The 24,987-nt window shown below is 47.1% G+C and overlaps 1 pseudogene; it reads left to right on the forward strand.

Moving 5' to 3' along the window:
* LOC148117970 (Nuclear RNase P) lies at nucleotides 1-189 on the forward strand (annotated as a pseudogene).
* The last annotated feature ends 24,798 nt before the right edge of the window (nucleotides 190-24,987 follow it).

Consider the following 24,987-nt stretch of genomic DNA (forward strand, 5'->3'; position numbering starts at 1 on the left):
GGCTCTGCGGAAAAACTGTGTTTCCATAGCAACATGGGCGAGCGGGGAGGTGAGTTCCCAGAGAACGGGGCTCTGCGCGCGGGCGGACCGGGCAGGAGAAGCCCCTCCACGGGTGGGCGGATGCCCCCCTCGCCGGAGCTTGGAAAAGGCTCACAGCCGGCGGTGCGAGTTCATTGCCTGAGGTGAAACGGCGAGCCCGCGCAAGGCCCGGGGCGGAGCCATGCCTTTGGGCCATGCGGAGCGCGCCATTATGGGCTTCAGAGGCGGAGCTGTGGCAGCTGCTGCCGCCGCCCTCAGTCAAGGTCGCCAAGAATTCAGTCAGATAAAAACATTTGTCGCCAAAAATTCAGTCAGATAAAAACATTTATCCCCTAAACAACGTCCCTTCGTCAGCAGGAAGTAGCCAGATCGATGCTACGCCCATTCTCCCTTAAAGAACTGGTCGTGATTATCATAATAAAGGCATGTTTACCTGGTTACCGTATCCTAGGTAACAAAGAAAGGCGGACCTTTTGCCTGAGGCACCTGGTGAGATAAACAATGCTACCTAGAGGTTTTTTTCCATCTGAATGGGGGAGCTGGAGAGATGGCTCAGAGGTTAAGAGCACTGATTGCTCTTCCAAAGGTCATGAGTTCAATTCCCAGTGACAACTGCTTTGGTTTTTAAACAATAGAGGGGGAATACACTACCAGTGACAGCTTCCCCCAGAGAAAGGATTTCTCTTGCATTCTTTACACTTAATTTTTAATTCAAAATTTTGCTGGTACAGGCAAACAAGATTTGCTCTTTGAAACGGAGACATGCAAGTCTCTAAGTTCAAAACCAGCCTACTTCCAGTACTGATTGTGCTGAATTTTTACACTGAGAGTTTTTAATACTCTTAAATGTTTATTTGGGAGGAGAGTTTTGTTTATGTTTTTCTAGGAATGCTGACATACATCTGGATGCCAGCGAGACCGACCAGAGAGATAAAGAAGATGACCCAGTGGGTGCTGAGTGTCCTGCTGTGGAAGATTCATGCGGAGACAGCAGAGATGACCTTCTGGGCGGTGCCAAGAGCAGCTGTTTCACACCATCGACTTGAGCAACACCCTGTGCAACCTCTTATCTCTTACTCTACTTTGCCTTTTCCTTCCTTAGGAATGGGTGGGAGCAGAGATATCCTTGGCATGCTGCGTCTAGGTGGGGACCAGATTGGAAAATAGTTTTGCCTTATTGCTCTTAAAGACAATAATTAGGGGGAGATGTTGGGAGCCACCTGGAGGCACAGGTGGTCCTGCAGTTTGGAGGTAGCCACGTGGGGCTGAGCAACCCTGCCTGCACCCTTGCCTGCACATGCTCAGACCAGCAGAATGGCATTAACCAATCAGGACAGCGTTCAAGCTGCTCCACCGTTTAAAAGCAGCTGCCTCGGGGCCCAACGCTCTCTCTCTAAGCTTTCTCTCGTCCCTGCTCTATCGTCCCTTCCCCCAATTTTCCTCAAGGGAATGCTCCAAATAAAGATGTGACCAGAGAAGGAATTCTCGTTTTTGGTGGGGTTCATTCCTGCTGGACGGGATGGCGCCCCGCAACTCAGGAAGCAGAGGCAGGTGGATCTCTGTGAATTTGTGGTCAATTTGGTTTACAAGAGCTAGTATCCAGGATAGGCTCCAAAGCTACAGAGAAATCCTGTCTCGAAAAACAAGCAAACAAACAAACAAAAGTCTGTTTTTTATTTTAAATAAATATTTTTCATTTTAAATATTTTAAAAAGGGAAATTTAATAGCTTGTTTTGTTTTATTTGAGACAGGGTTTCTCTGTGTAGCCCTGGCTATTCTGGAACTTGCTCTGTAGACCAGGCCGGCCTTGAACTCACAGAGATCTGACTGCCTCTGCCTCCCAATTGCTGAGATTAAAGGCTCGTGCTCCCACAGCCCAGCCCGACCTGTGTGTGTGTGTGTGTGTGTGTGTGTGTGTGTGTGTGTGTTTAAGTAAGTTCTATTTTTATGTTATTTTTTGTAACACTGGAATTGAACCTAGGAGCTTGCACACGCTAGGCAAGAACCCTACCACTGGGTTAGATCATCCACCCTCTTTCTGCTTTAAAAACATTTATTTTTTGTGTGGGTGACTGTATGTCTGTGAACCATGTGTGCATACTGCCCACGTAGGCCAGAAGACCCCAGGTTCCCCGGGATCAGAATTAGAAGTAGCTGTGCACTCCCAAGTGGGCGCTGGAAATAGAACCTGAATCCTCTGTGAGAGCGATGAGCACTCTTAACACTGAACCATCTTGGCTGTTGCTTTTCATGGTTAAAATTCTTTTGTTTTTTCCTATTTACTTCCATTCCCGTACCAACCAGGCCCTGCCCTGCTTATCTTTGAGGTCAGAGAAAAGAAGAGACATTGAGGGAGACAGGGCTAGAGTCTTGTGCTAGCCTCTGAATTGATACTTTATTTTTGATTTATCTCTTTTATCCCAGCGCTACCTTGGAGAATCCTCAGTAACTGGTTCCTAACAATAATTTCCAGTTGTAGCATTTTGGGAACAGGGAATGTGGTTCAGATGACATCTTCGTTTTCAAATTTATTGGGATCTTTCCCTGAGGTGAAAAAGAAGATCTTTGTTTAAAACTCTTTTTCAGCACTGGGAAAATTGTCTGGGTAACTTAAGGGTGGGAGCCAACAGCCCAGCTATCTAGAGGAAGTGGAAAGAAGAGAGAAATGGGAACAGGAAGTTTCCAAGGGGAACTGGTCCTGATAGCCAAGGGCCAGAAGCCAGAAGCCACTGCTCTAGGTCTGAGGCATGCTGGGAGATGGGATTCTAGCCTGTGGAGGTCAAGGAGGTCAAGTTAGCTGCTTCCCAAGTCCCCCCCCCCCCCCCCCCCCCCCCCCCCCCGCCCTCGTGAGCTCTTTCCTTTTCCTAAGTAAAGCAAGGTTTTTTTGTTTTGTTTTGTTTTATTGTTTTGTTGATTTTGTGTTGGACAGTCTAAGGAGATTCTGTGTCTAAGCAAAGGAACAAATAAACCCGGAACAACAAAAACAGATGCCAGTTCTCTTTAGCTTCAACTGGCCTTGACTTGCTGTGTGTGTGCCCAGGCCTGGACTTAAACTCAAAGCAATCCTCCTGCCTACCACCTAACTTGTTTTTTATTTGTGAGAACAGGTGTGAGACCCTGGGGGTGTGTGTGGCTCAAGGACTGGTGGGGTGAGGTATTGGATTCAATCTCCTGTATCATAAATAAAATAAATAAATAATAGATGACAAGGACAGGGGTGTGGTGTCCCATACTTGAGACCTGTTCTACAGAGCTAATGTCAGGGTAGGCTCCAAAGCTACAGAGAAACCCTGCCTTGAAAGACCAAAAAGAAAAAAAAATAATAGCTTGGTGGTAGAAAATGTGATTACAAAAAAGAGTTTATATCGAAAGAATCTGCAGGTCAGGCATGGTGACATTTGCCTTTAATTCCAGCATGCTCTGGAGGGAGGGAGGCATGTGGATTTCTGTGGATTTGAGGTTAGCCGGGTCTACATAGGAAGGTCCAGTGAGACCTGGTCTCAAAACAAGCAGAACCAATACAGCATAGGCAGAACAACCACTGGGGGCAGAGGCAGAAGCAGGAGGATCTTGGCAACTTCAAGGGCAGCCAGAACTGCATAGTGAAAGTATCTTAAAGAATTAAAAACTGCAAACAAGCCAGGCAGTGGTCGTTCTTGCCTTTAATCTCAGCAGAGGCAGGCGGATCTCTGTGAGTTTGAGGCCAGCCGGATCTACAGAGCAAGTTCCAGGACTGAGAAACCCTGTCTCGAAAAAACCAAACCAAACCAAACCAACCAACCAACCAACCAACCAAACAAACAAACAAACAAAAAAACCCTGCAAACAAAACACTAAAGAGTCACACCAATAAGTCCTTGCCTTTGTCCGAAATAGGGTTCTCATTCTTACTCTTGGGTTCTCTTGGGTTCTCTTAGGTTCTCTCTCTCTCAGGTAGAATTTCACCCTGTGGCCCAAGCTGGCCTAGAACTCACAGCGATACTCCTGCCTCAGCCTCCTAATTACTGGGATTATAGGTGCGAGGTACCATACCTGTGTTCTTCAGACTGTTTACTGACCGGCTCACAGGGAATCCACGAGAACACAGAATCCTACCACAGTTTACTCAGGTTTACCATGCCGCTCAAGGACAACGTCTTTCCTGAGCCTGCAGGAAGGTGGCATTGGGTGCAGGACAGGTCGTGGACTTACAAACCCAGGAACAAACTGGACAGGCCGAGGAGGACGACTTGCTGGGATCTTTGGGGGTGGCCCTGCTTGAAGTCTGCCCACGGGATGGTTACTTCTCAGGGCCCTCTCCAGGAACTCTCTGCCAACCGGTCTTCTCCTCCCCCACCCTCCCCTTTCCCACCCGACAACCTCTTTATCTCTCTTCACAAAAAGCTCCATTCTCTTTTTTGTACAATACACTTCCACAATAGATACTCTATTCCACCCAGAGCTTAAATCAGCCACCGAAAGGCTGGTTCCTCTTCCCACCCAGTTCTCCAGACGTTTCTAAAGGAAGAGAAGTAATCACGTTGTGCAACACAACCTTTAGTTGCCTGGTTTCTCCTACAATCTGGAAGCTCGCTGAAGGCTCCCCGTGGGGCCTTTGCCTAGGACTAGAGAAATGCAAAACAAACTTCTGCCGTTTTCTAAACGTCCAAGCAATTGTTTCAGAATACTGTGATTATTCTGGCCATGAAAACAAAACCAGGCTAACCAGGAACGTGCAGGAGGGGGACAGACGTGCGCACCTTCTGAATCACCTTGGCTGAACATGTAGCACACAGATGTGCAAACTCACCAAGTTTTACACAGGGATTATGTGCAGCCTTTACATGCCAGTTTGATACGTTTTAGCACGGGGCAGTGGTGGCGCACGTCTTTAATCCCAGCACTCAGGAGGCAGAGACAGGCGGATCTCTGAGTTCAAGGCAGAGCTAATTCCACGACTACAGAGAAACCCTGTTTCGGGGGGGGGGGGGGGAATAGATATGTTTTAGCAAAACTAGGAGTAGGAAAGGAGAAATATGGCTTGTTCACAGGAGAGAAAAATGTATACTCATAAAAAAAACTTGACAAATTCTCTATAACAGATAGAAAACGGAAAAGGACTTGAAAACTGGTTCTACAGTTAAGACCATTCGCTGTTCTTGCAGAGGACCCTGGTTCAGTACTCCAGGGATCTGGAAGATCTGAACTCAGAGGACGCTTGCATTCATGTGCACATACACAATTACAAATAAAAACTTTTAAAAATAAATAACACCTATAAGTCACACAAACAGAATAACTGACAACTTTTTAAAACATATAACAACATATGTTTACTTATTTACCTTGTGTATATGTGTGTGGGCACGGGTGTGGTGGAGGTGTGAAGATATAGCAGTTCTCTCCTTCCACAATGTGACTTCTGGGGTGAAACATAGGCTTGGCAACAAGAGTCCTTACAAACTGAGTCACGGGGCCAGAGAGATGGGAAAAATGTGTGTGTGCTGGTTTGGATAAGAATGGTCCCCATAGGCTCAAATATTTGAATATTTGGTTCTCAGTCGGTGGAACTGTTTGGTTAGAATTAAGAGGTGTGACCTTATTGGAGGAGGTGTGTTATAGTGGGTGGGACTTGAGGTTTCCAATTAGTTCTCCCCACCTCAAGCTTGTAGATCCAGATGGGAGCTCTCAGCCTGTGCCTGCCTGCCTCTTGCCACGCTCCCCACCATAAGAGTCCATGGTCTCTAACCCTCTGAAAACAAACTATAGGCCCCAAGTTAGCTTTTATGATTTGACTGGTTCATGGTGTTTTTATCACAGAAAAGGAAATAAGACAATGCATTTTGTAGCTGCATTTCCTTTGGGCTGTCAGTTCACAAATAGGACATGGAAATGTATTAATTATTAAAGCTTGGCCTTAGCTCAGGCTTGTTCTCAACCAGCTCTTGTAGCTTAAATTAACCTGTTTCTGTTGGTCTACATTCTGCCACATGGCTCGGCTACCTCTCCCTTATACCGTACAGCCTACTTCTTCAGGGTTTGGTTGGCATCGCTTGTGGGCCTAGATTCACTCTGAGTTCCCCTCTCTGCCCGGAAGTCCGACCTCTTCTCTCCTGCCTAGCTAATGGCTGGCCATTCAGCTCTTTATGAAACCAGTCACAGTGATGCATCTTCACACAGTGTAAACAAATATTCTGAAACAACTTTTTTTTTTTTTTGCCTACTACTCTACGCGGATCTACGGTGGCTAGTTAGTGGAAGCCTGTGGGTCGTTCGGGAACCGAACTCGGGTCCTCGGGTGGAGCGGTTGGGCGCTCTACCCCCCTGAGTCGTCTCTCTGGCTACATTTATTTATTTAAAAAAATAAATTTGTATTATATTTGTTTATTTATTTTCAGAGAAGACAAACGGGCCAAAGCCTGGTGTGTAGGTCAGAGGACAACCTTCAGGAGGTGGGTCTCTTCTTCCACTCAGTGGATCTCAGAAATAGAACTTTGGTTAAGTCTGGGCATGGCAGCAAATGCCTTCATGCACTGAGCTATCCTGTGGTGGGCCCTCTTTTGTTGTGGGGACAAGGTTTCCCTAGGTAGCCTAGACCGGTATCAAACTCATGTGATCCTCCTAACTTAGAGCTGTCATGATCAGAAATGATAACTCTTCCCCCCCACCCAGGGTATCTGTCTGCCTCTGTCTCCAGAGTACTGGGATTAAAAGCATGCACCACCACACCTGGTGGAAATAACATTTTAAAAAATAATTTATTTAACTTTATTTTATGTGCATTGGTGTGAGGGTATTAGATCCCCTGGAACTGGAATTACAGACAGGTATGAGCTGCTATATGGGTGCTGGGAATTGAACCCCAGTCCTTTGGAAGAACAGGTAGTGCTCTGAACCACTGAACCATCTCTCCAGCACCACCCCAAAACCCCAATTTTTTTTAAGACAGGGTTTCTCTGTGGCTTTAGAGCCTGTCCTGGAACTCACTCTGTAGATCAGGCTGGCCTTGAACTCACAGAGGTCAGACTGCCTGTCTCCAGAGTGCTGGGATGAAAGGAGTGTGCCACCACACCTGGTGGCAATAACTTTTTAATGTACATTTTCTTCCAGGCAGCTAATATGTATTTTTCTGGATAAGATACATGTATACACAAAATATTACAAAAATTTAATTCTGATTCATGTGTAATTTGCTCTTTTACTCAGGGTGTTACTAACGTTCCCCACTCTTAAATATTTTTCGACAAGTTGCCTGTTAGGAGGTGTGACTCAATGATAGAGGATTTGCCTCGCATGCCAAATTGTGGGATGCTAGTTTCTTTCCTTCCTTTAGTTTCATTTTTTGATTTTTCCATTTTTGCCAACGTACATACCACTTTGATAAACATTCTCTCAGATTTCTAGAACTTGCAGGACCTGGGGCTGCAGGCCTACAATCCTAACTATTAGGGAGACTGAGGCAGGAAAGAAGACAGCCTGGGATATAGAGGGAATTCAAGGACCTCTTGGGTCACTTGGCGTGACACTGTCTCAGGATTTAAAGGCAAGGGGCTGGAAAACTGACCCACGGTTAAGAGTGTCTGCTGTAGCCGGGCGGTGGTGGCACATGCCTTTAATCCCAGCACTCGGGAGGCAGAGGCACGAGGATCTTTGTGAGTTCGAGACCAGCCTGGTCTACAAGAGCTAGTTCCAGGACAGGCTCCAAAGCTACAGGGAAACCCTGTTTCGAAAAAGCAAAAGCAAAAACAAACAAAAAAGAGTGTCTGCTCTGACAGAGGACCAGAATTCAACAGCTAGCAACTGTGTTGGGCACCTCACAACTGTCACAACTGTCTAGAAATCCATTTCTCGTGGATCTGAAGTCTTCTTGTAGACATCTGCACACATGTGCACACACAGGCACTCAGACTCACACACACAAAATAAAATCTTTAAAAATAAACAAACTGCAAAAAGAAAGTGCTGAAGAAATGGCTCAGTGGTTAAGTGTGCTGGTTGCTCTGCCAGAGGACCCAGGTTCAATTCCCACCACCCACAGGGCAGTTCACAACTACCTCTAATTCCAGGGGATCTGGTGTCTTCTTCTGGCTTACTCGGGCACTGTACACACATGTTCATAGACATACAGGCACCCACATGTACACACACATAAAATATATAAAATCTAACCCAGTGGTAGGGTTCTTGTCTGTCTAGCATGTGTAAGGTCCTAGGTTCAGTTCCATTTATTGACAACCATCTCTAACTCTATCCAGTTCCAGGATATCTAAAATCCCTTATCTCTTTGGGCATCAGGCACACATGTAGTGCACATACACACACACAGGCAAAAATCCATTCATACATATAGGAATCCATGCAGTAGTACACATAAATACTAGCAGGTCAAAAAAATTTATAGAAAAAAATCCATGCACTCAGGGAGGCAGAGGCAGGCATATCTCTGTGAGTTCGAGGCCAGCCTGGTCCACAAGAGCTAGTTCCAGGACCGGCTTCAAAACTACAGAGACACTCTTGTCTAGAAAAAGCAAAAAACAAAACAAAGCAAAGACCTGAAAAAAATACATACATAAAATTATATATGTCTGTGTGTATTTATGTTTGTGTGGATCTGGAGGGATGGCTCAGCACTTAATAACAGTTTTCTCTTTCTTTCTTCCTTCCTTCCTTCCTTCCTTCCTTCCTTCCTTCCTTCCTTCCTTCCTTCCTTTCTTTCTTTTCTGAGACAGTGTTTTGCTGTGTAGCCCTCGCTGTCCTGGAATTTGCTCTGTAGATCAGGCAGGCCTCAAACTAGAGATCCACCTGCCTCTACCTCTCGAGTGCTGGGATTAAAGTCATGCACCATCACCACCTGACTCTAATAACAGTTTTTAACAGTTAATAGCAGAGCCTCTTGCAGGGGCGCTGGGATCAGTTCTCAGTGTCCGCTCGGTAGCTAAGACCATACAATTCTTGGGAATCCAATGCCCTCTGCTGGCTTCCCTTTGGAACTACATGCGTGCAGTGCACTGACATACAAGCAGGCATATATATAAAAATATATGCCATAATATAAATAAAACAAAACATCTTTAAAAACTATTTTTGTGGACAGTGAGAGGATTCGGTGGATAAATGCCCTTGCCAAGAACACCTGGAACCTGAGCTTGATCCTTAAGACTTATGTAACGGCAGAAGGAGAAAACCAATCCCATCAAGTTGTCCTTTGCCCGCCACACTGGTTTTACACACACACACACACACACACACACACACACACACACACACACACACACTTTATTATTCTTTGTTTTAAATAAAAATGACTTGCTTGGTGGTGGGGCATGCCTTTAATCCCAGCACCTGGGAGGTAGAGGCAGGTGGATCTCTAGTTTGAGGCCAGCCTGGTCTGCAGAGTGACTTCCAGGACAGCTAGGGATGCACAGAGAAACCCTGCATCGAAAAATAAAAATAAAAGGACTCGGCATTTAAGAGCTGCTGCTCTTCCACAAGGTGACTAGCAACCGGCTTTAAGTACAGTTCCAGAGGCTCAAGCACCCTCTGCTGGCCTTCATGGTACTGCACGCATATGGTGCATAGACATACATGCATGCAAAACACCCATACCTACATAAAACACTACTTTAAAAAAAAAAAAGTAAAGACTAGGGGCTGGAGAAATGGCTCAGAGGTTAAGAGCACTGGACACTCTTCCAGAGGTCCGGAGTTCAATTCCCAGCAACCACATGGCGGCTCACAACCATCTGTAATGAGACCTGGTGCCCTCTTCTGGCCTGCAGGCATCATGCAAGCAGAATACTGTATATGTAATAAATAAATGAATCTTTTTTAAAAAAAAAAAGAGTCAAGGCTAACCTTGATTACATAGAGTTTGAACCAATCTGGGCCACATTAGGTCTTGACTCAAAAAGCCAAACAACAGAAAAGAGTAAATTAGAAAAATAAATTTATTTAAAAAGTAAATAAGCAAGCTTAGAGTGATGACACCTGCAGTTATTCCAACCCTTGAGAGAGGTAGAAGCAGGGGGAGCAAAAGTTCAAGGCCAGCTTCAAAACCTGTTTCAAAACAAACAAGAGGAGGAAGAGAGATAGGAGAAGGAAGGGAAAGAAAATATAAAAAAAAAAAAGAAAGAAAATTAATATCCTTGCCTTGGGCTGTTTATTTTTGTAAAGGACAGACTGTAATTAATACAGGACTTAAGAGAAGGGGATAGATAGAATAACAAAGAGAAAGATAGTAGAAATTTAAAAGAGCCAGGTGCAAGCCTTTAATCCCAGCCCTCAGGAGGCAGAGACAGGTGGGGTCCAGGACAGCCAGAGCTGTTTCATAGAGAAACCCTGTCTTGAAAAACCAAAAAAGGAGAGAAGAGAAAATTAAAATTTAGCCTCGAAGGTGCACATCTGTAATCCCACAATTCAGGAGGGTGAAGCAGGAGAATTTCAAATTCAAGGTCAGCTTGGGCTACACTGGGAGAGCCTGTTTCAAAATAAAGTAAAAATAAGAGGTATTGTGCTTTGGGTCAGAAACGTCCCCTGTAGGCTCTCTGTTAGGGCCCTTGATCATCAGCTAGCGGCGTAGTTCTGAGAGACGGGAGCCTGGCTGGCGGAAGTGGGTCACCGGGAATGGTTCTCTGAGCTGTAGCCAGTCTCTCTGTTTCCTGAGCGGCCAAGATGTGACCGCTACTGCTGTCCCCACACTCTTCCACCTCAGCGGAGCTGTCTCCCCTGCCTTCCTGGACCCTCAGATTCCGTCCTTGTGCTCCCTGGACAAGAGGCCTCCGCACCTTTCCGCAGCTTTCAAAGCTGCCTCTATCCGGATTTCTCCGGAAGTATCTCCCCGCACCCACGTGGCTGTACCTGCCTCTTCTTTCCTTTCCTTACCCTGAGATTATGAACGTCTAGGAACTGGCTTTCTTCTTAAAGTTTAAACAGGTTTTAAAATTGTGAGATTATTCATTTTGAAAAAGTGGTCTTATTATGTAGCCGTCAGAAAGTCCTTTGTTGGCTGCTGTGTTTCCCTACTATACAGAGCCGTGGGGTTCTGGCATGGGAGACACTTAAACAAAAGTTTGGGGCTGAGGGAGTTCAGTGGGGCAGAGTCCTTGTCCAGCACGAGCAAGGCCCCAGGTTGTGCCCTCCATTCCGCAGACAATCACTGCTTTGATGAATGAATGGAGGAAGAATTTAACAAAGGTGATAGGAACACTGAGGCATGATCAAGGAAAAGCCCAGACATGGCTTCCACATACAAATGCATGCACATGCCAATGCACATATGCACACACCCACAGGAAAGGTACATATACCATGTACACATATGTAAACACACACAAAGTTGGACATGTTGAAACACCTGCAATCCCAGCACTGAAGAGATTAAGGTAGGCAGAGTTCCAGAAGGTCAAGGTTATTTTAGGGTACACAGAGAGTTTACGGCCAACCTGAGCTAGCTGGGAGCCTGCTAAAAATTAAACAGATTAGCCTGATAGTGGTGGTGTAGGCCTTTAATCCCAGGAGGTAGAGACAGGTGGATCTCTGAGTTCGAAGCCAGCCTGGTCTACAGAATGAGTTCCAGGACAGTTTCCAAAGCTACAGAGAAACTCTCTTAAAAGACAAACAAACAGGGGCTGGAGAGATGGCTCAGAGGTTAAGAGCATCGCCTGCTCTTCCAAAGGTCCTGAGTTCAATTCCCAGCAACCACATGGTGGCTCACAACCAACTGTAATGAGGTCTGGTGCCCTCTTCTGGCCTGCAGGCATACACACAAACAGAATATTGTATACATAATAAATAAATAAATATTTAAAAAAAAGACAAACAAACAAAAAATTAAATGAGTTAATGAACAGTAGTAGAGGACCAGGGCATGCATTTTGCATGTGAGAAACCCAGGTTTGATCTCCAAAACCTAACCCTTCCCAAAAAAGTTAGCTCCAGACTTAACAGTGACGTGAATATTAACTTATAGGTAATGGAGGCACCAGGACAGGGGACAGAAGTGTTGTGCTTGAATCATTTGGGGATGCCAGGCACGCTGACCCATACCCTGTATATTACTCGGGGCTGAGAGAAACAGGTCCTTCGAGATCACAGGTTCATACCAGCCTGGGCACTAGAGAACCCCATTTCCAAAGGAAATGAAGTAGCCCAGCCTGGCCTTGAAGATGCTATGTAGTTGAGAACGACTTTGAACTTCCGATCCTCCTACCTCTGCCTCCCCAGTGCTGGGATAACAATACCACCACATCTGATTTACTCAGCACTTGGGAATCCTGAGGCTTTCTTTATTCTTGGTAGGCAAGTGCTTTGCTATCTGATTTCCTTACATAGAACCCTTCCCCTTGCAGACAGGGTCTCAACATATGGTCCTGGCTCCTCACAGTCAGGGCAATCCCTCTACCTTGACTTCCTGAGTGCTGGGTAATCCCAAGTGTATACTCCCACCCACGCCTCGCTTCCATCACCATACTAACTAAAACAAAACAAAATAAAACACGTGCACACAACAGCGACAAGACTGAGCTAACTGGCTGGTAAGTTATGGGAACATTTAGCCTCTCGCATGATACAATAAGTAAATTCCATCCACAGTGGATGATCATAAGGAAGATCACACTGTGGACAATGTTGTAGGTCAAAGAAAATAGGCACTTGCAGGCACCAGGTGAAGCAATGGATTTTTGAATCAAAGGGAAAGAGGATATTACTGGTAAATTGTAGCGCACCACGCACTTCTGCGCTCTATGCGTCACCATACAGTTTGTGAACCAGGCAAGGGGCTGGCGATTGAAACACACACAGACTTACAGACAGAGACACGGGTCATCCTTGATGCCAGAATGCCCCCTTTATTGTGTCCAGGGGCAGCTTATATAGAGAGCCTCAAGTAATAGCCACGCCCCAGCCAAACGCACCAGAAACCACTCCCCTGCCATCAGGAACTCCTGAGGGTCTCATGCTCAGAGCAGCTGCAGGCTGTCTCAGAGAAGAGGAAAACAAGTTGTTTACAAGAAATTGAGGATCTGGGGGTTCACAGCTCCCAACAGTAAATCAGTCAAGTTCAAAAGTATGAAGAAAATAAATTGCCTTCAATACATATTTTTGTGTGTGTTGCACTCATGCTTGTGTGTGTGTGTGTGTGTGTGTGTGTGTGTGTGTGTGTGTGTGTGTGCCTGTGTTCGATGTCCAAAGATGTCAGAAGAGAGAACGGGATCCTCTGGAACCAGAGTTGTGGTTATGAGCCACCTGATGTGGGTGCTAGGCACCAAACTTGGTTCTTCTACAGGAGCAGCAAGCACTCCTAACTGCTGAGCCATCTCTCTGGCCCCACCCAACATATATTATTAAATCAAGAAAGTAAGAGCCGGTTATGGTGTACTCTGGAGGCTGTGGCAGGAGAGTTCAAGGTTGCCTTGGGGCTTCTTGAGGTCTGTGTAAAAGGAAAAGAAATGACCACAGAAAGAAAAATAGTATTCTCATAAAAATTACCAATAATTTGGGCACGATGGCATATACCTATAATCCTAGTACTAAGATGATGGGGACAGAAGGGTCAGGAGTTTAAGACCAGTCTTGGCTATGTGATAGTCTATCTCAAAATTCTAAAAAGAGGGAGGAGGAGGAAGAAAGAGGAGGAAGTAGAAGAATGAAAGGAGGAGGTGGGGGAGGTTACCCGGGTGTGGTTACGTACACCTCTAACCTCAGCACTTGGCAGGTAGAGACTGGAAGACCAGGACTTGCAAGTCAGCCTCAACTACATATGAATTTGAGGTTACCCTGGGCTGCACGAACCCCTCTCTTAAAAGCCCAAAAGGAAGCTGGGTAGTGGTGGCACACGCCTTTAACCTCAGCATTGGGGAGGCAGAGGCAGGTGGATCTCTGAGTTCAAGGCCAGCTTGGTCTACAGGACAAGTTCTAAAGCTACACAGAGAAACCCTGTCTGGGGGAGGGGGAGCCCCAAGGGAAAAAAAATGGCAAGCCAAGCAGAAAGGCAGGCTATTTTAAATATTTCTACATCTATTTTTTATTAGATGATTAGACACAGGCTACAGATATAGATATGGATTTTTTTTTTTTACTGCATAATCTCAACGGATAATCAAAAGATACCACAAGACAGGTTACTCAAGAGAAAACTTCAGAAAACAAAAATCCTGAAAATGTCTGCACTCACTCTGGGCCATTTAGGCCAATCCAAAAGTGTGAGTGGTTGCAAGGGCAAGAGAACTCTCTCCTCTCCTTCTGTCTCCTGTCTGGACCCTAGAACCCAACTGACCTGGGAAATGGTCCCACAGCAGGGGGGAGGGGCAAGGGGACAGTAGTGGAGGGAGTCCCTTGCCCAAATCCTCCTAAGTAGAGAAACCACCAGTGCTGTCTGGTTAGTCCCCCCCACCCCCGCACCGCCCCGCTGTGGTTAGTTGTCACCTCCCCCTCACGTCCCTGGCCTTTCTATAATGGGGGTGGGGGTGCACTGGGAAGCTGCGGGCAAAACTGAGGCTTCATCGCCCAGCATCCCCACACAGGTGTCCCTTCCAGGAAGAGATTGACTTGCGCACAGAAGAAATGAAGGGACTAGTGGAATTCATTATTCATTCATTCATTCATTCATTTATTCGTTCATTCATACATTCATCTCATGCATCTCAAACTGGGCTCATAGTCATTACTCAGCCTTCTTGATTGTCCTGAAACTGCGGATCAGCAACCTCCAGAGTGCTGGGTATATAGGTGTGTGCCGCAGAGCCTGGCTGACAGATGGGGCTTTAAAAAATAACATTTTGTGTGTGTGTGTGTGCATGTGTGTGCGTGTGTGCAGACACCAGGGCACACAGGCAGCACAGGCTGTGAGTCAACCCTTCAGGAGCCTATCCTCTCTTTCCACCTTGTGGGTCCCAGGGATCTAAGTGAGGTTGTCAGGCTTGGCAGCAAACCTCTCTCCCTGCTGAGCAGCCTCACTGGCCTGACAGGGTAAAGGGCTGGCAGTGCCCTGGAACCCCTGGACTCTTAGGCTACACAGACGCCCAGTATTTGCTCACACAGAACGGGCAGACTATAGAAGCCTTGGCTCTCGGTTTCCAGACACTTGGTATTTAAACCCTAGATTCACCTACTCAATGGAAATCATGGAATCTCTCTGAATTACATTGCTCTGTTAAGAACATGGTCCCTCAGCCGGGCAGTGGTGGCACACACCTTTAATCCCAGCCCTCGGGAGGCAGAGGCAGACCAGCCTGGTGTACAAGAGCTAGTTCCAGGACAGGCTCCAAAGCTACAAAGAAACCCTGTCTTGAAAAACAAACAAACAAACAACAACAAAATAAAAAATAAAAAAAAGAAAGAAAGAAAAAAAAAGAAAAAGAACATGCCCCCTCAAGGGCTGCTACAGTTAGGGCTTAGGTATCCCACTGGGTTTGCTACTGGATAGGAGCTGGCGTTCTCTAGTGGCTGCCCTCAGCAGTGGCTAAGTGTTCATGGGATTTGAATTGTATGGCTCATGGCTGCTGGCCTACTCTACCTGTACTCTCCTGATGAGTCACTTAGGTAACATAGAGCTTCCCACGTCCTGCCAGCTTCCACACCTAGCCTGCTTATCACTGGGCTTCATCCATCAATACCAATGTACATTGGGAACCAACTGAAAACCTGACACTCTCTCTCTTCCACCTCGAGGAATAATTTGTGTCTTCCCTTGAACTGTAGCCCAAGGCGTGCTCACTCTGCTTTCGGCCATGTCCAGCCGGCATCCTCTCCCTCCCCTCTAACAGATTGGAAAGACTTTAGGTATGTGCTTTGAACTTCTCAGACCACTGTTTTTCTTTATTTTCCACAGTTTCAAGTAGTCCAGGCTGGCCTTGAACTTCTGAGCCTTCTGTCTCCATCACCCAAGTGTTGGGATTACAGGTGTGGGCCACCACAACCCATTTACATGGTGCTGGGGACTGCGCACGCTGGGCAAACGTTCTACCTAGTCCTGTACTCTTGAGAACCTTCTCTCTGGGCTCAGTGGTGACCAAGAGGCTCTGCTTTAGATCCCCAGAGCCCATGCCCATGTAATCTCTGGGCAAGGTGGTGCCGGTCCATAACTCCAGGACTGGGGGTTAGGGTCAGGGTAGATTTCCAGGGCTACCCAAAACCGACAGCTCCAGCTCCAGTGAGAGACTCAGTTTAAAAAAAAAAAAAAAGATGGAGAAGGATAGAGGAAGATAGGATACCCAAAGTCAACTTACAGACTCCACAAACACACACACCCCACCCTCCCCACACACATACAGACACTCAGGGACACACATATACACATGCACACAAATAACCATATTCTTTCACATTACTTCTTGGTCTCTTGGCTAAGAGCAAGTGTAAAATAACCTCTTTCTAGATTAAAGTCACCCTCCTCCCACTTTTTTTAAAGCTTGGAACAATTAATTACCTAGCGTCTTTTTATCTTTCTTTTTTTTTCTTTTTTCTTTCTTTTTTGGTTTTTCGAGACAAGGTTTCTCTGTAGCTTTGGTGCCTGACCTGGAACTAGCTCTTGTAGACCAGGCTGGCCTTGAACTCACAGAGATCCGCCTGCCTCTGCCTCCCTCTGCCTCCCAAGTGCTGGAATTAAAGGCATGCACCACCACCGCCCAGTCCGAACATTCGGTATTGAAAGTGTTCTTGGGAGGCTGAAGCAGAAGGATCCAGAATTTGGGGCCAGACTGAGCTACCCATAAACACACAAATCCAAATTGTAGCAGCCCCATCTTTCTAAAAGGACCGAGGGCGGAGGTACTGAGAAGCAGAGGTGCAAGAGTTTGGGTGTCTTTTCTAGCAGGAGAGCGTTACAGCTCTATTTCCTCAGGCAGACACAGCCCATTCTCCGGAAGACCAAGCCCTACACATCCTCCCAATTTATGATTGACGAAGTTCTCCTTGACCTCTGCCCCTCTCCTGCTGCCTCTTAAACCACTCTTGGCTCAGGAGCTGTGGGACAGCCTCCTGTTCTCTTTGCCCTTCCAGGGAGTCCATTTGCGAGTCACGTGACAGGAGTCAGGGTAGCGCTGCAGAGTCGCATCTTCTCTGTGCACCCGCAAAGAGAAGCTCTGAGGTGTGTTCTGGATTCATCTCTATCTAGAGGAAGCAAAACCGCAACGTAGGACGGGGAATTCTGCATAACAGAGAGCCCTGTCGTCAAACTCTGAGACCTTGGAAACGCTCTGAAGGAAGCCCCCTCCAGGTCCCCACCGGAGCCTCCATCTGCCAGCCCTTGCTCATTAATTAAGCCTTCTTTCTCTCAAGCGCCGGCACTCCAAACAAACACAGACAGGCTTTCCCAACGTGTCATCCGGCCTTGTACGTTTTGATTTCTATTTTTCACTGCAAATATCCAGTATCTTCATTACATTAATAATAAATAGTTCCTCAGGCTAGCCTGGGATATTTACAATGAACTCCCCTCCTCCCCCACACCCAACACACACACACACACAGAGAGAGAGAGAGAGAGAGAGAGAGAGAGAGAAAGAGAGAGAGAGAGAGACAGAGAGAGAGACAGAGAGAGAGAAAGAGAGAGAGAGAGAGAGAGAGAGAGAGAGAGAGAGAGAGAGAGAGAGAAATGTACTGACTTCCAAACAGATTTAAAAATGAACTTTTGAGCAAACCCCTACTGGAAGCCTCTTTGCCACGTTTCTTTTAAACGGAGTTCTGTTTACCTAACTTCCTGTACCCTGTCTTTGTTTCTTCCTCCCTTCCTTACTCCCCTTATTCTCACCTTCATTCTTTCACACCCCATGTCCCATCCATCCTGCTGCTTTGGGCATGTGTGTGGTGCAGGGAGGAGGGTGAGAGAGAGTTGGATTCAAGGCCTCACATCTGCTAGGCAAGTGATCTGCCCTGACCTACATCCCTGACCTTCCTTTCCCTCTTTGTTTTGAGATAAGAGCTTGATAAATTGACCAGACTAGACCTGGGCTCACTCTGTCCAGGAAGGCCTTTGACTTGTGATCCTCCTGCCTCAAGCTCTTAGGTAGCCTGAGTTACAGCATCACCAAGGCTGGCTGATCCTGCTTCTTTTTTTAATTTTTAAAAAAATTTTTTTTGTTGTTTGAGACAAGGTTTGTCTGTGCAGCTTTGGAGCCTGTCCTGGAACTGAACTTACAGAGATTCGCCGGCCTCTGCCTCTTTTTTCTCTTTTTCCTTCTCTCTCTCTCTCTCTCTCTCTCTCTCTCTCTCTCTCTCTCTCTCTCTCTCTCTCTCTCTTGAGACAGGATCTCAGGTAGCCCAGACTGGCCTCAAACCTCGTAGATGACCTTGAGTGTGTCTGATCCTCCATCTCCCAAGAGCTGGGATCACATGGGCATACTAACACATCTGGCTGACATCTCATTTTCCTGGTCCACACTGAGCCACCTAGAGTCACTGAAACTCAGTTAACTTTTTGGAAACACAAGCTCCTGAAGGGCTCTATTAGGCTCGAGCATGGCTCCCCCATTTCCTCTACCTAGTTAAAGCTGTTAGATTACCTTTCTAAAGCTAACCACCAAGGTCTAGTCCCTTATTTGGCCACTTCCTCCTCCTGAGGCTGACCACCAAAGTCCAGCTATCCAAGTACTGAAGACCAGCAATCCAGAGGTCTCCCTTTTGGCTACCCTAATTAACATGCCAATCAAACTAAACAACTCCTTCTAGTACAGGGCTTCCCCTTTCCCTTTGTAAACCACCATTTGCCTCTGAGTCACCTCTGTCCCCTCTCTGTCCAAAGTCAGTCTTTGTCCCCCAAGGACAAATATCCCTTCTCCCATCCCCTGTTCCTTTTCCCTTCTTCCTCTTCTTCTATCTCCTGTCTAGAGTTTCTTATTCCCTGCCTTTGTCCCTCTGGTGCAACTAAATCTCCTTTGTGCTGAGAACCTGATCTTTCTGTGTCCTGGGCCGACCTTCCTACGGCCCTCTTCTCCTGAGAGGAGATGACACTTGAGTAGTATAAGATATCCCTCCAGGCTCACAGGTGACTACTTGGTCCCTAACTTGTGACACTATTTTAGGAGGTGCCCGAAACCCAAAGAGGAGGATCCCAGCTGGAGGAAGTGAGCTGTTCCTTTGGAGGGTGTGTCCTGACCCCTTCCTTGTCCCTGCTTCCTGTCAATCACGAGGTGAGTGAGCAGCTCAGGCTTAATGGTTCTCTGCCCAAGCATTCATGGATGGAACCATCTGAATCTGTGAGCCCAAACAAGCCACACCTCCTTGGAGTTGCCGCATCCAGTTGCTTTGGGCCCAGTGATAAAAGAGTACCTAACACAGCAGCCATCTTGCTTTGAGAGAGAAGGTGAAGCCCAGGAACAGGACAGCAGAATTGGGAAGGCGGGACCTGGAGCTTCCTTGACCTGATCAAGCTGCACCTGAAGATGGGCTGGCTACTGGGATTTCTGGTCTGTCAATCAATGCATGTTTCTGCTTTAACTGATTTGGGTTGGATTTTCTGTTGCTTGCAATCCAAAGACCCCTCCCTGTTTTTCGGTCTCTAACGTCCACATATGCTTACACGAGGGAGTCCCCCAGCCAACTCATGGGTCCCCCAAATTTCTGTTTTCTCCTCTTCTTTGGAAGAGGAATGCTGCACACACATCTTGCTCAAGAGAAAGGAACTGTTTTGAAAGAGTCTGAGCTCTGATCTCCTCTGTGCCTCCAAAGAGGCTTGCCACATATGTTCCTAGGGTTCTAGCAGACTCTCTGGCTGCCAAATGGTTTCCATCCTGAAACCCAGACAGCTCTTCAGCAGGGAAGCGAAGCCATCCTCAGACAGAACCATGGAGTCTGAGAAGCCAGGTTAAGCACATCAGGTTCGTGGACTCCACTCTGCCTCCAAAAGCAGAGAAGTCAAAGAACAGTGAGCCTGGCTGGCAAGGTGGGGTCAAGGGGCTGGACCTAGGAATCAGCCAGATCTGGGCCCCATCTTCCTGATCCTCACCGGCTGTGTGATGGCAAACCCGTAGATCTCCTGAGCCTCAGTTTTCTCCTCTGTCAAATGGGGGGAGGGAAGCAGGACCTATCTCATAAAGTCCTTTGTGGGGACTGAATGACTTAGGGTTCCAATTGTTGTGATAAAACAGCTTGACCACGAGCAATGTGGGAAGGAAAGGGTTTATCTCAGTTTACAGCTTGTAGACTGTTGTCCAGGGAAGTCAGGACAGCAACCTGGAGGCAGGAATGGAAACAGAGGCTATGGAGGGATGCTGCTTACTGGTTTGCTCTTTGTGGCTTGCTCAGTCTGCTTTCTTACAGCACCCAGGGCCACCTGTCTAGGTTTGGTTCCCAGCACTCACAGAGTGACTCACAGCTACCTATAACTCCAGTTTCTGACCCCCTTTTCTGGTGTCCTTGGGCACTGTACACACATGGTTCACTTACATACCTGCAGGCAAAATACATGTACATTAAAAAAAAGTTATGTGTGGCTACACCAGAGCTGTCAGGTTGAGGTGGGAAGGGTTGTGGGGGGGGGGCTTTCTGGTCTTGCTTCCTGCCAGACTAGCTCCAGGTTCACTGAGAGACTTTGTCTTAAGGGAAATAGTGCAGAACACCTGATGGCCTGCCTCTTCTGGCTTCTTACATATTCACAGGTGAAAGCAAACTACCACACATGTACAAATACCACACAGAGAGACTCACATTGACACAGACACATGCAGACACACACATACAGACACACACACACACTGTGGTGGTGTTTTGAGTGACAATGGCCCCCACGCTCAAATGTTTGAATGCTTGGTCCTCAGTTGGTGGGACTGTGTGGGAAGGATTATGAGGTGTGGTCTTGTGGGAGGAGGCGTGTCCATATGGGAGTGGGCTTTGATGTTCAAAGCCTCATGCTGTCTGGAGCTAGCACTCTCTACCTGCTGCTCATAACTTAAGATGTTAGCTCTCAGCTGTTCCTGCTTCATTCCTTTGCTCTGCCACCAGGGACTATAGCCCTTTGGAACTCTAAGCCCAACTAAACACTTTCTGTTATAAGTCGCCTTGATCATGGTTCCTTATAGCTATAGAAAATTAACTAGTACAATGGGTGTGGTGGTGCACGCCTTTAATCCCAGCACTTAGGAGGCAGAGACAGGCGGATCCCCATGAGTTTGAGGCCAGCCTGGTCTACAAAGTGAGTTCTAGGACAGCCAGGATTACACAGAGAAACTCTGTCTTAAAACAAAACAAACAAAAGATGAAAAAATTATCTAATATATCCACACAAACAAACATTCACACAGATAAAATGAACATCCTTCCCTTTAAGTGGAAATGACTGGAAAATTTAGCCAGGAAGAAATCAATCATTCAGTGCAGGAAGTCACGAGCACCTTCGGAACCTCTGATCTGTCAAATGGACAGGTGGAAACCCACCTCTGGGCCTTGTGTGTAGTGCGATGAACTCACAGAGGCATCTGCCTGCTGCGTTGCTGGGAGCGCAGTGACTGTGGAGATCACCTCCCGTATGACCCTGGGCTGGCTATGCAAGGGGCAGTCCACCGGTTAGCTTAGCAGGAGGGAGGCTGCTCTTATCTTTATGTGGACAAAGTTAGCGTGTTACTTAGATGGGGATTTTCCTCACGGTCAGGGAAGAGGAAGAAGAAACAGAAAAGAGGAAGAAAGGATCATGGGAAAACGGTGGTGCTTTGGAGGAAGAACCACACAGAGCCACCTCGTCTTGAGGATTGTGAGCACAGACTGCTGCTCTCTGGGGGCTGTAGGTGGGATCCAATCAAAAATCTCCGGCATTGGTTTGAGAAGAGCTGGGTTCGAGTCAGCGCCTCTTAGGGCCCCAGAAACTCCCTTTAATTCCAGCCAAGACATTTTCCTAATTATTTTGCATTACCACAGCAAAACACTGAAGGCTGGGTGCTTTCTGGGGAAAGGAGGTTTGCCATGTATGGTGGTGCATCCCTGCAGTCCCAGCAACTCGGGAGGACAGAGAGCAGGGTTGCTGTAAGTTTCTGGCCAGTCTGGTTTATGAAGAGCATTCCAGGCATGTAGTGAGACTGTCAGACGTGATGGATGGCACCAGAGATAAACATCATCATGGCAGAAGCACTGATGGGAGGGAGAGATTACACGGCGTAATTAGAAGCCAGAGCAGGCAGTGAGGGCTTGGGCTAGCTCCTCTTCCTCCTAACAGGGTCCAACAGTAGCCCCTGCCTGGCCTGGAACTTGCTATGTAGACCAGGCTGGCCTTGTACTCACAGAGATGTGCCTCCTCTTCCACTTGAGTGCTGGAATTAAAGGTATGTGCCACCATCTTTGGCTAGCTCTTTATAAACTAAATGAAAACATATTCTTTTTTTTTTTTTCTTTTGGTTTTTCGAGACAGGGTTTCTCTGTGTAGCTTTGGAGCTTGTCCTGGAACTAGCTCTTGTAGATCAGGCTGGCCTCGACCTCACAGAGGTCCGCCTGCCTCTGCCTCCTGAGTGCTGGGATTAAAGGTGTGCACCACCACCGCCGGTCCAGCCTGTTTTATTCTTAATTAACTAATTAATTAATTTGTGTGTGTGTGTGCACACTTGAGCATGCGTACGCTCAGGGTATCTACATGTCATAACGTACGCGGAAGTCAGAGGCTAACTTTCGGAAGTGGGCTCCTCCATCTTGTTTCTGAGGCCTGGTCCTCTTTGTTTCAGTGTGAGTTCTTGTCTCCCCATCTACCTTAGGAGTGCTGTGATCAGATGTATGCCAACACACCCAGCTTAAAAAGACCCATAGTTTCCCGGGACTGAACTCAAGGGGTCAGGCTTGTGCTTTAACCCTTGAGCCGTCTCTCTGGCCCCAGAAATTCCAATCTCGAAGGAGCTAATTCACTCTCAAGAGAGACCCGACCCCATCCTGGACCTCAGCATTCCTCTACGCATGTGGGTGGAGCCCCTGTGACCATCTATTCGGCCCCACCCCACCTGAACTCTTGCTACCCTGAGACTAGGCTTCCGGCATAGGAACCACTGGAGGACAATTCCGTGAAGCTATGGCAGGTGCCTTCTTACTTCTGTGAACGGGGACAGGTGCCAGCTCCTCTGAGCTCTAAGCACTTTGGTAAAACGCAGCCATATCAACACATCTCTTTTGAAAAATTATTTCTTTAACTTTCTGAGATGAATATAATTCTATCTTCTGTTCAAACTCTCCCATATTTCTCGTCTGAGCACTCATCTCTTTTTATGAACTGGACTTGGAGTCTGAATGAAATGGGCACTGTGGAAACACATCAAATGCCGCCTCGACGTTCTTAGGAACCTATAGAACCTTCAAAGTCAAAGCTTTGGGTGCTGCCATTTCATAAGAGACATTAAATACACTGAGTGTGTGTTCACAAATACGTGTGTGGAGGCCAGAGGTCTACTTGGGTATCTTCCTGAATCACTACCTACATCATCATCATTGTCAATGACACGGGCTCGCTAGGAATTCCTGTCTGATCTTGAACCCAATACGCAGGACAGGATGGCTTGGAACTCACAGGGTCTGCTTTTGCCTCCTGAGTGCTGCGATTAAAGGCCTAAGACACCCATAGGTAATCAATCCATCCATCTTGTGTTTTGAGACAGTATATCTTTCTGGACATGTAGCTCTCTATATAGACAGAATAGCTAGTCAGCAAGGTCCTGTCTCTGCCTTCTTATCCTGATGTGCATGCACATACACACACACACATTCTAATAATAATAATAGTAAAATCGAAAGTACCGATTATTTCTTTACTTAGCTTCCTCCCTCCCTCTACTACTGAGCTATGTCCCTAGCCTTACTATTTCTCTGACTTAGGATGGCAATGCATGGGTTTTCATGGGTAGTTGGAAGGTAGATAGACAAGGTTTGCAGCTAGGACCCCAGGAATCCCCCATTCAACAGTGTGTCTCAGTGCCAAAGTTCTAGCGATTTGCTATTAAAAAGAGTTTGGGGCTGGAGAGATGGCTCAGAGGTTAAGAGCACTGGCTGTTCTTCCAGAGGTCCTGAGTTCAATTCCCAGCAATCACATGGTGGCTCACAACCATCTACAATGAAATATGCTGCCCTCTTCTGTCGGGCAGGCATACACGCAGGCAGAACACTGTGTACAGAATAAATAAATAAATAAATAAATAAATAAATAAATAAATAAATATTACTTGTCTAGGGGAAAAAAAAAAGAGTTTGAAAAACTGCCCTGCCCCCATCTAGAGATGTTGTTTCTGTGGGTAGCTCTGTCCTGACAAATTGATGTGCAACTTCTAGATCTGATCTCTAGAATTCTCCCTTCTGTGTTCTGTAGAAGGCTCCCAACATGGAGTTCCTGCAGCTATAGGGCCCTGCTGCTGATGCTTGCTCAGGAGGGCCTGGGGCCAGAAGGCTTTCTCAGACCATCAGAATCCTTGAGAAATTAATCCACGGGGGTGGAGGGTCTCAGATCTCAGAGGCCTTTAGGAACACGAGCCCTGTCTTTTGTGCAGCCATAGGTCGGTACACAACAGGATGTAATTAATATCATGGGCACTCTCGAAAGGCATCCCGCTGTTCTAATAAAAAATGAAAACCATTGGGCCCAGTGCCCAGAGCCTGCGGACTCAGTCAGGCCAGAAGCCTCCAGCAGAGGGTGCTCATGGGAAACGGAGGTCTTGCTCCCCCATTTCCAAGCAAGGCCGCCATTGCCAATCACCCGTCGGGAGAATGAAGCCCTAGCCCAGCTGGTCTCACTCAGCCAGAGCTGAGCAGCGCAGATGGCAGAGACCTGCCAGGGTGTGAGTCAGTCAGAAGAGAGGCCTGGGGCTGTGGGGATGCCGGGAGGAGAAGGGGCATGGCCTAATTTCCGTTGACCACTGGCCAGCTCTTGTATTTGCTACCCATCTCGGGCTATCCTCACACACTGCGGGAAACGCCCCTGGGGGCACCGACTCTGCTCGAGGTACTGCCTTGACTCCCTATGGCCGGCTCTGCCTGGTGTCAAGGCCTGCACTCTGTGCCAGTGCTTGCTACAAACT

Source organism: Myodes glareolus, chromosome 24 (assembly GCF_982192425.1).
Source record: "Myodes glareolus chromosome 24, mMyoGla1.1, whole genome shotgun sequence".
NCBI classification, from domain to species: Eukaryota; Metazoa; Chordata; class Mammalia; order Rodentia; family Cricetidae; genus Myodes; species Myodes glareolus.